Source organism: Dipodomys ordii, unplaced genomic scaffold (assembly GCF_000151885.1).
Source record: "Dipodomys ordii isolate 6190 unplaced genomic scaffold, Dord_2.0 Scaffold2, whole genome shotgun sequence".
In the NCBI taxonomy this organism is placed as follows: Eukaryota; Metazoa; Chordata; class Mammalia; order Rodentia; family Heteromyidae; genus Dipodomys; species Dipodomys ordii.
The window spans coordinates 31,802,390-31,812,407 of record NW_012267218.1 but is presented as its reverse complement, the minus strand read 5'-3'; positions in this window follow the sequence as shown (position 1 = coordinate 31,812,407).

The following is a 10,018-nucleotide window of genomic DNA, read 5'->3' as shown; positions in this document are numbered from 1 at the left end:
TCCCCGCTCACCGCGCGCGGGCCAGCCCCGGGCTCCGCGGGCGGCGGACGTGAGGTTCCTCAAATAACCACCGCCAGGCGTCGCGGCCTTGGGCGGGCGGGGTACAGCGTGTTCCCTTTCTCCATCCCCATCCCTCCTTCGCTTGCCCAGTCCACTGCGGGGGCCCCCCAGGAGAGGCAATCGTTCTGGTGCCGTTCAGCTGCTGGTGACTGAGCAGTGTTGGCACAGAACCAAATGGGGAATGATGAATGGAGGCGAGGTAAACACCGTGCCCGAGTCGGTTGACTCAAGTCATTAGCAAATAATTACAGAGCTGATGGCCGGAAAGCCACGTGCCAATTGACCGGCGATGGCAAGATTAGATGTAGATACCAGGACCCAGCCAGGATATTCACAATCAGTATGTTTAACAGCTGCAAACGAAAACCCAAAGTCCAGCGCGCACGGTGGCGCACGCCTGGAATCTGGGCCACTTAGGAGGCTGAGAGCTGAGGATCCCACTAAAGCCAAGGCAGGAAACTCCATGAGACTCTTATCTCCAGTAAACTACTTAGAAAAAACTGGAAGTGGCCGTGTGCTTCAAGTGGTAGAGTGCCAGCCTTGAGCACCAAGAGGCTCAGGAACAGGGTCTAGGCCCTGAGTTCAAGCCCCAGAAAAGGAAGAAAAAGAAAGAGAAGAAAAAAAAAAAAAAACCCAGCCGCCTACAAGTTCGAAATAAGGTGTCATTCAACAGGTATTGTACTACACGTTGAGGGAGCACAGGTATTCTTGACTTACATGTAAAATTTTTTCCTAAATGCTAATAGAATAATTATGCAGAAAAAACACCCTAATTAGTGGCTAAATGTGGTGTGCAGAATTTTAAGTTAGATAAGGTTGATTTAGAGTGTTCATGAGTTACAAACTTGTCTTCTAGATAGAACCATGTTCATTGTAAGATCTCTGAAGTCTAATATTTGTTTCCAGGAAGTTATTTCAGGCAACATGAATGTCTGTAATTAAAGAATTTGAAGTACCTCCAAGAAACAGATTGGAAAATGTCCCATGCCTTTAAGTCACTAGAAATATTACATTTCAGGTTATTCTCTCCTCTCTCTCCACTTGCTAAGCTGTGATCTGGGAGGAATCAGTCATTATCCTGACCCTTAAATTGCTGTGGTGTAAAGAAGAAATTGCTGGCTGCTGGTGGCTTACACCTGTAATCCTTGCTACTCAGGAGGCTGAGATCTGAGCATCACAGTTCAAAGTCAGCCTAAGCTAGAAAGTTCATGAGATTCTTCTCCAATAAAGTACTCAGAAAGGGCTAGAAGTGGCACTGTGACTCAAGTGGTAGAGCACTAGCCTTGAGCTGAAGAGTTAATGGACAGAGCCCAGGCCCTGAGTTCAAGCCCCAGGACCACGAAAGTGGGGGGGGGGAGAGAAATTAACAAGACCACATCTAGAGTACAGAGCCAATAGCAGACATAAAAGACATAAAATTGATGCCAGGCACTAGTGGTTAATGCCTGTTTAGCCTAGCTACTCAGGAGGTTGAGATCTGAAGATCACGGTTCAAAGCTAGCCAGGACAAATGGACCTGAGTGCTGTCGCTGAGCTCTTCAGCTCAAGGCAAGTGCTCTACCACTTGAGCCACAGCACTACTTCTGGTTTTCTGGTGGTTTATTGGAGATAAGAGTCTCATGGACTTTCTGGCTTTGAACCATTATCCTCAGATCTCAGCCTCCTGAGTAGCTAGGACTACAGGCATGAGCCACCGGTGCCCAGCTTCCTTGACACTCTTTTCTCCAATAAACCATTCTGAAAAAGCTGGAAGTGGCACTGTGGCCCAAGTGGGAAATCACTAGCCTTGTGCAAAAGAAGCTCAGCGTCAGTGCCTAGGCCCTGAGTTCAAGATCAGAAAGAAAAAAAAAGAAGACATAAAATTGAGACAAAGGAACAAGTATTCAGGCAAGAGAGATTAAGAAAAATGTGACCTAGGGATGGCATCTAGGAATTCAGAATCAAAGGAGTTCTTTAGAAGCACTATCTTCTTTGCTTCTAAATACACCCTTTTTGAGAAAAAAACAGTACTCATTCCTTATCTTAAGGATAAGCATTTGCTTTGTGGCAGAATGCATTATTTTTATATGGGAATTCAATCACAAGGTACAGAGAAGCCACTTTTTCTTTTGGTCCATCCTGGGGCTTGAACTCTGGGCCTGGGCGCTGACTCAGCTGACTCAGCTCTTCAGCTCAAGGTGAGCACTCTACCACTTGAGCCACAGCACCACTTCGGGTTTACTGGTGGTTAATTGGAGATAAGAGTCTCACGAACTTTCCTGCCCGGACTAGCTTTGAACCGTGATCCTCAGATCTCAGCCTCCTGAGTAGCTAGGATTACAGGCAGGAGCCACCAATGCCCAGCAGAAGCCATTTTTGAGAGGGGGAATTGGGAGTGTTTATTAGAAAGCCAGCGACTGCAAGCAGACACATGTCTCCCCAAAACTTCCAGCCTCAAATGCACTTAATACTGTTAGGAAACTGAGCCACCAGGGTAATAAAGCAAGCAGAAAAACAATCTCAACAAACCAGATGGACTCTAATGGAGAGTTGAAGAGGGGCACCATGGTGACCTAGCAGAGTCAGGAGAGCTGAGACATGGAGCAATGGAGGCTGATGTGGCTGGTGGGGAGGAAGGGGAGCTAAATTGTATTGTGGTCAGGGGGCAGGATCACTGGGAACTCAAAGAGTTCAAAAAGTCTGGCAGGTCCAGTAACCTATTGTGCAAGTCCCCGCCTCTGCACCTGCCTCCTGGGGTTGGGGCAGGGGAGGACTATAACTCTATGAGTTTTCAGAAAGTCCCAATCATCCACCAAGATGCCGAGATAGTGCCAGTTAGACCCACTATCCATATTTCATTCTTTCCTGGAAGAAATGCCCATAGTGGTAAAGTGCCTGCCTAGCATATACAAAGCCCTGGGTTCAATTCCTCAGTACCACATATACATAGGGAGAAAAAAGCTGGAAGTGGCACTGTGGCTGGAGTGGTAGAGTGCTAGCCTTGAGCAAAAGAAGCTCAGGGACTGTGTCCAGTCCTTGAGTTCAATCCCCAGGACTGGAAAAAAAAAAATACCCATGCATTAAAGAGTGAGTCACATGAAGATCTGAATGGTAGACAACACTCAGAAACTAACTCCAAGGGTAACACCAGGAATGATTAAGAGCAAATGAAATAGAGACACTGGATCTAGCCAGTGCCATCTTGGCCACATGGTGGATGATGGGGTTTAACTGGCGCCATCTTGTCTTCATGGTGGAGGCAGAGTAGTCCCACCATCCCAGGTGATAAGCGTGCTTGAATTCTTAGGAGCAGGGGAAGGACTTGGGACAATAGGTTACTGGACCTGCCAGTCTTGGGTCATGAACTCTCAAGCTCCCTGTGACCCTGCCCCTATTTAGGCCCAGACTAGTTCCTGCACCAGGTCAGCTCATGCTCTGTGTTGCCTATTTTCTGGCTCTCCTTTGGTCAGCTTGGCATCCCACTTCCGCTCTCCATTGGGATTGATCTGGGTTGTTGGTATTGTTTTTCTGCTCTTTTTTTTTTTTTTCTCCCTGGTTCTCACAGCTCCATTTTCTAACAGTGTTGTGTATTGGTAGAGCCGCATGTTTGTGACAGAAGTCTGTCTGCATTCACCAGCTTTCCAATAAAGATTCCCAGTTTACCCTCACAAAGTGTGGCTTCTCTGTTTCTCTCCATGGAGTTACCTTACAACACGAAGATTCAGAAGCCAAACAAACAAAACCCCTGTCTTTTCATAACTTGAAGCAAGACCTTGCCTTTATCATATAAGTGCTCCATTGTAAGAGCTCTGAGTGTCTGTTAGTGTCTCTGCTTTTCTGCTTGCCTGCTTGCTTGATGACTCAGTAAAGCTCCGCCAGATTTCCCTATAGTTGTGACTTGTACGGAAATTCTTATTCCGTGATCAAAGTCAAGGACCCAAAGTGAAGAAACCCTACTTTACAAGGGAAACTTCACAAACCTTCCCCTGGACATGGTGACAGCCTGACCAGTGATTGTGTCAGCCAGGAGGAACACGTAATCCTAGCAGGCAAGAGCCTGAGGCTGCAGAACAGACAGTCCAACCTGCGCTCCACTGTGAGACAAGTCTCCACAACAAAACAAAAGACAGAACAAAAGATGATTGTAGTGAACAGATGATTGAGGAGGACCTGAACTGGACAGAGCATCTACAAGAAGGAACGAAGTGGATAGATTTGAATTCCATTGCAGTTAGGGAGGGGGAGGGGAAAATGCTTTTGCTTTTGTTTTTGTTTTTCCTAATCATTTGAACTCACAGGCCTACACACAAATACTAGCCCCCACTGGTTGGAACATTTTGTGTTTTATATAAAAGCACGGACAATTTTGTAAGGAGACCAAGCATGAAAAAAAAGGACAGGCTTATTTGAAAAAGATATAAATCTGCCTCACTAAAACATACTAGGAAATGAGACACAAAATAATAAGTAAATATTTTGCTTTGTTTTGTTTGTTTTGTCTGTCGGGGGCTTGAACTCTGGGCTTGGGTACTGTCCCTCAGCTCTTCAGCTCAAGGCTAGCACTCTACCACTTGAGCCACAGAGCCACTTTTGATTTTCTAATGGTATATTGGAGATCAGAGTCTTATGAATTTTCCTGCTCGGGCTGGCTTTGAACCTCAATCCTCAAATCTCAGCCTCCTCAGTAGCTAGGATTACAAGCCTGAGCCACCCATGCCCAGCGTAATCAGTGCTTTTTGAGAGTGGCCCAGTGGTAGCCTGGGTTCGATCCGTAGCCAGGGAGGGGAAGGATGCAAATGTTGTATGTTTTTCCTTTGTTTTTTTTTTGTTTGTTTTGTTCTTGTTTTTTAATTCAGTATTGGTGTTTAAATTCAAAGTCTGGTGCTTGCTAGGAAGATCTAACACTTGAGCCATGCCCTCAGCCCAAAGTTAAGCTTTCTGGGAATATACATTATTTTTTATAAACTTTAGCCCTTGGTTACAACAATTTATAAAATGTGTTTGACATATTTTCACATATATTCTTCTTTTAAGTACGATAGAATCAACAACTTATCTTTTTTTTTTTTTTTTTTGCCAGTTGTAGGGCCTGAACTCTGGGCCTGGGCACTGTCCCTCAGCTCTTCAGCTCAAGGCTACCACTCTTCCACTTGAGTTACAGCACCACTTCCGTGTTTTTCTGCTTATGTGATGCTGAGGAATTGAACCCAGGGCCTCATGCATACAAGGTAAGCATTCTACCACTGAGCCACCTTCCCAGCCCAACAACTTATCTTTTAAAATGTTTATTGTTATCAAACCATTTAACAAGCCAGGTGCTGGAGGCTCATGCCTGTAATCCTAGCTACTCAGGAGGCTGCCATCTGAGGATGGGCATTCAAAGCCAGACCAAGCAGGAAAGTCCCTGTGACTCTTATCTCTAATCAACCACCAGAAAAAACAGAAGTGGATTAAAGTGGTAGAGTGCTAGTCTTGAGCACAAAAGCTCAGAGATATATCCAGGCCCTGAGGTCGCCCAAACTGACAAATTATATACACGCGCACGCGCGTGCGCGCACACACACACACACACACACACACACGTGCATGTGTGTGTGTGCGTGTGTGTGTTTAACCTTGGTAGCAATAAAGACTTATTTCTTTTTCCTTTTTCTATTGTATAGTCATTTGAGGACTTTCAAGACCAAGGTTAGAAAAGGACCTAGAATTGTGGAGCTGGGAAGAGCCAAGAGGCTATCTTCCTAATTTCCTTATTTTAGAGAGGCAAACAGTATATTCCTATGGTAAAAGATCACTGACTCCTTTCAGAACTCCAAGTAACTAAAACTGTAACAGCTCCTACTTTGACAATGACTGTGTTTACAGCCTGGGCTATCAGGGAAGCAATCCAGATTAGTTAACCTCCAGTCAATTGAACACACAGTTCTTGGTGTTTTCTCTCACCGTGTCTTTTAGGTTCTTACCCACACAATCCACATATGATTAAATAAGAAAAAGGTATCCTAGGGAGTAGATAAAATCTTTAATGGCTGTTTCAAACACAGCAAATTCTACATTTACCCTTTTTTTCTTCTTCTTGTCCTGGTCCTCAGGACTTGAACTCAGGGACTGGGCCTGGTCCCTGAGCTTTTTTGCTGAAGGGTAGCACTCTACCCACTTGAGCCACTGCTTCACTTTAGGCTTTTGGGGACAGGGACAGAGCCTCATTCTGTAGTCAGTCCAAGCTGGCTTCAAACTCATGATCTTCCTGCTTCAGCTTCTGGAGTACCAGGATTACAGGTGTGAGCCACTACACAGGGTTACTATGGTCTTATTATCATCATTTACATATCCATCATTACCTCAACATTTCTAGACAGACTGCCACATACCACTGCCTACAGTTGCCAGTCTCAAAGTACAATCCTTAGATGGGTGCTGGTGGCTCATACCTGTAATCTTACCTACTCAGCAGACTAAAATCTGAGGATTGTGGATCAAAGCCAGCCCAGGCAGGAAAGCCGAGAGACTCTTATCTCCAATTAACCACCACAAAGCTACAAATGGAGCTGTAGCTCAAGTGGTAGAGCACTTGTCTTAAGCAGAAAAAAAAAACAAAAACTAAAAAACAGTGCCAAGACTCTGAATTCAAGCTTCAGCGCTGGCGCACGCATGCACACACACACACACACACACACACACTTAGAAAAACTGGACATCCATATATAGAAAACTAAAATTGGATCCCTGTTTGTTACCATGCATCAATGTTAATTCAAAGTGGATCAAAGACCTCAACATCAGACCTGAAACTATTGTAAGACAGAGTTGCAGAAATATTAGAACTTATAGATATAGGGAGGAACTTTTTGAAAGCAGTCCCAAAGGCAGAGCAAATGAGAGAGAGACATGACAAATGGGATTACATCCAAATTAAATTTCTGTACAGCAAAGGATATAATTACTAAACTAGAAAGGCAGCCAACAGTCTGGGAGATCTTTACCAGCAATACATCAACCAAGTCCTAATATCCAAAATATACAAGGAGCTCAAAAAATTAACCCCTTTGGCTGGGAAGGTGGCTCAGTGGTAGAATGCTTGCCTTGCATGCCTGAGGCCCTGGGTTCGATTCCTCAGCACCATATAAGCAAAAAGAAAAAAGCTGGAAGTGGTGCTGTGGCTGAAGTGGTAGAGTGCTAGCCTTGAGCTAAAGAGCTGAGGGATAGCGCCCAGGCCCAGAGTTCAGGCCCCAGGACTGGACCCCCCCCAAAAAAAGAAGCAAGAATGACCAATAAACAATGAGGGAATGCTTAACATCCCTGATCATAAAGGAAATGCAAATCAAAACTTTTGAAATTCCAGCTGGGCACTGGTGGCTCACACCTAAATCCTAGCTACTTAGGAGGCTGAGATCTGAGGATCATGGTTCAAAGCCAGCTCGGACAGGAAAGTCCAATAAACCACCAGCAAACTGGAAGTGGCTCTGTGGCTCAAGTGGTAGAGCACTCACCTTGAGCTGAAGAGCTGAGATACAGTGCCCAGATCCAGAGCCCACAACCAACCAAAAAACAAAACAAAACAAAACTTTGAGGTACCATCTCACCCCAGTTAGATGGGCCACCATCAAGAATTCAAATAGCAACAAATGCTGGCTGGAAAAAAAAAACCTTGGCTGGGAATGTGGCTTAGTACTTACCTAGCATGCATGAAACCCTGGTTTCTGTTCCTCAATACATAAATAAATAGAAAAAGCCAGAAGTAGTAGAGTACTAACCTTGAGCAAAAATAAAGCTCAGGGACAGTGCCCAGGCCCTGAGATCAAGCCTCAGGACTAAAATGGGGGGGAGGGGGGGAAAAGAGGGGAGTGAGGAGAGGAGGGGAGGGGAAGGAAAGGGAGAGAAGAGCCTTTGATTTGAATTAGGCTCTTGCACTAGGCCCAAACAGACTAGTCTAAAAAGCAAACGTACTGCTAAAAGGCCATTCAACAAACTATAACTATTATCATTAAGGTGTTGTATAGAGGAGTTACCATTTCATAAGCCAGGTAATAAGTACATTTCTTTTTTTGGAAATGTCACCCCTTCCTTTGATTTTCCCCCAATTTTCCCCTGGCCTTCAAATCCTAATCCTTCCTCCTACCTCTGTGTCAAGAGTAACTGGGATTATAACTATGTGCCAACACACACAACTAGTAGATTACTTTTTTTATTTTTTGCCAGTCCTGGAGCTTGAACTCAGGGCCTGTGCACTATCCTTAAGCCTCTCTGTGCTCAAGACTAGGGCTCTACCACTTGAGCCACAATGCCACTTGCAGACTTTTCTGTTTATGTGGTACTGAGGAATCAAACCCAGGGCTTCATGCATGCCAGGCAAACATTCTACTAATAAGCCATATTCCCAGCCCCTAAAATTGTTATTAAAAAAGTGATATACAGAGCTGGGAAGGTGGCTCAGTGGTAGAGCGCTTGCCTTGCATTCATGAGGCCCTGGGTTCGATTCCTCAGCACCACATAAACAAAAAAGAAAAAAGCCGGAAGTGGCGCTGTGGCTCAAGTGGTAGAGTGCTAGCCTTGAGTTGAAGAGCTGAGGGACAGCGCCCAGTTCCAGAGTTCAGGCCCCACAAACCGGACCCCCCCCAAAATAAAATAAAATAATAAAAGTAATATACAGAGGGACTATAGTTACATAAGTCAGGTAATTGAGTATTCTTTTGTACATAAGCCTAACAATACTTGAAAGCGGGGATTGATGCAGGAGTTTCAGGAAGTATTTCCTTTTAGAATTAAATGACGTAAGATCAGTTTAAGGGATACCATACAGGGTTGATATATCATTTGCCTCACTTGTGTGAGAGGTTCCATGTTCAATTCCCAACAAAACATACACAGAGACTAAATAAAGACAGACTTGTAGCCGGGCGCTGGTGGCTCACACCTGTAAGCCTAGCTACTCAGGAGGCTGATATCTGAGGATCACGGTTAAAGCCAGGCCGAGCAGAAAAGTCCGTGAGACTCTTATCTCCAATAAACCACTAGAAAACCAGAAGTGGCACTGTAGCTCAAGTGGTAGAGCACTCTCCTTGAGCTGAAGAGCACAGGAATAGTGCCCAAACCCAGAGTTCAAGCCCCACAACCAACCAAAAAAAGAGAGACTTGTGTTGAATAAGAAAAAGTAATCCAAAACCCAGAGCTGGCAGCTTATAACTGTAATCCTACTTGGGAGGCTAAGATGGCAGTTCAAAGCCTTCTCAGACAGGAAAGCCATGAGACTTAACTCCAATGAACCACCAAAAAAGCCAGAAGTGGATGTGTGGAGTTCTGGCCTTGTGGTAGAGCACTAGCCTTGAGCAAAATAGTTCAAGGGCAATGTCTAAGCCCTGAGTTCAAGCTCTAGTACCCATACAAAAAAGAAAAAGAATAAGAAAAACTAAACTACAAAGATTATTACCATAAGAAGACTCTTGCAGCAGAGAATCGGTGACCTTTAGACCTACATGCTTGGCAAAGGGTTTTCTTTTCCATAGGGTAAAGAAGCAGGGTAGAGGCTAGCATACTCTCTGGGAGATTACTCTGGGCTATGCTTGAGGCCAGGTGTGTGCTGGCTCAGCTAAAGGTTAAAGTTTAGTGTTTTGAAAGAAGAAAAGAAATGTAACCAGCTATTAAGCATTTTGTCCACCCCCTCCCCTACCCCCAGAGACAAGGTCTCACTCTATAGCCAACACTAACTTAGAATTGTCATCTTCCTGCCTCTGCCTCCTCTAGTGCTGAAGTCACAGGAATGTGCCACCATGCCTAGTGTTTTTTTCATTATTTTGATGGAGATAAACAGTTCTGCTAGTTGTGTATGAGCCAGGAATGGAAAAGTTCCCAGTCCAGGGCTACCAGTGGAAGAGATTAAATAAGGCATTCCTGAGCCTTATCTATTGAGAGGAATGGTTCTCTAATGGAGTGTTTTTCAGAAATGTGAAAGGATAAAGGAGGTCAGCTTGTGATCCTAGCT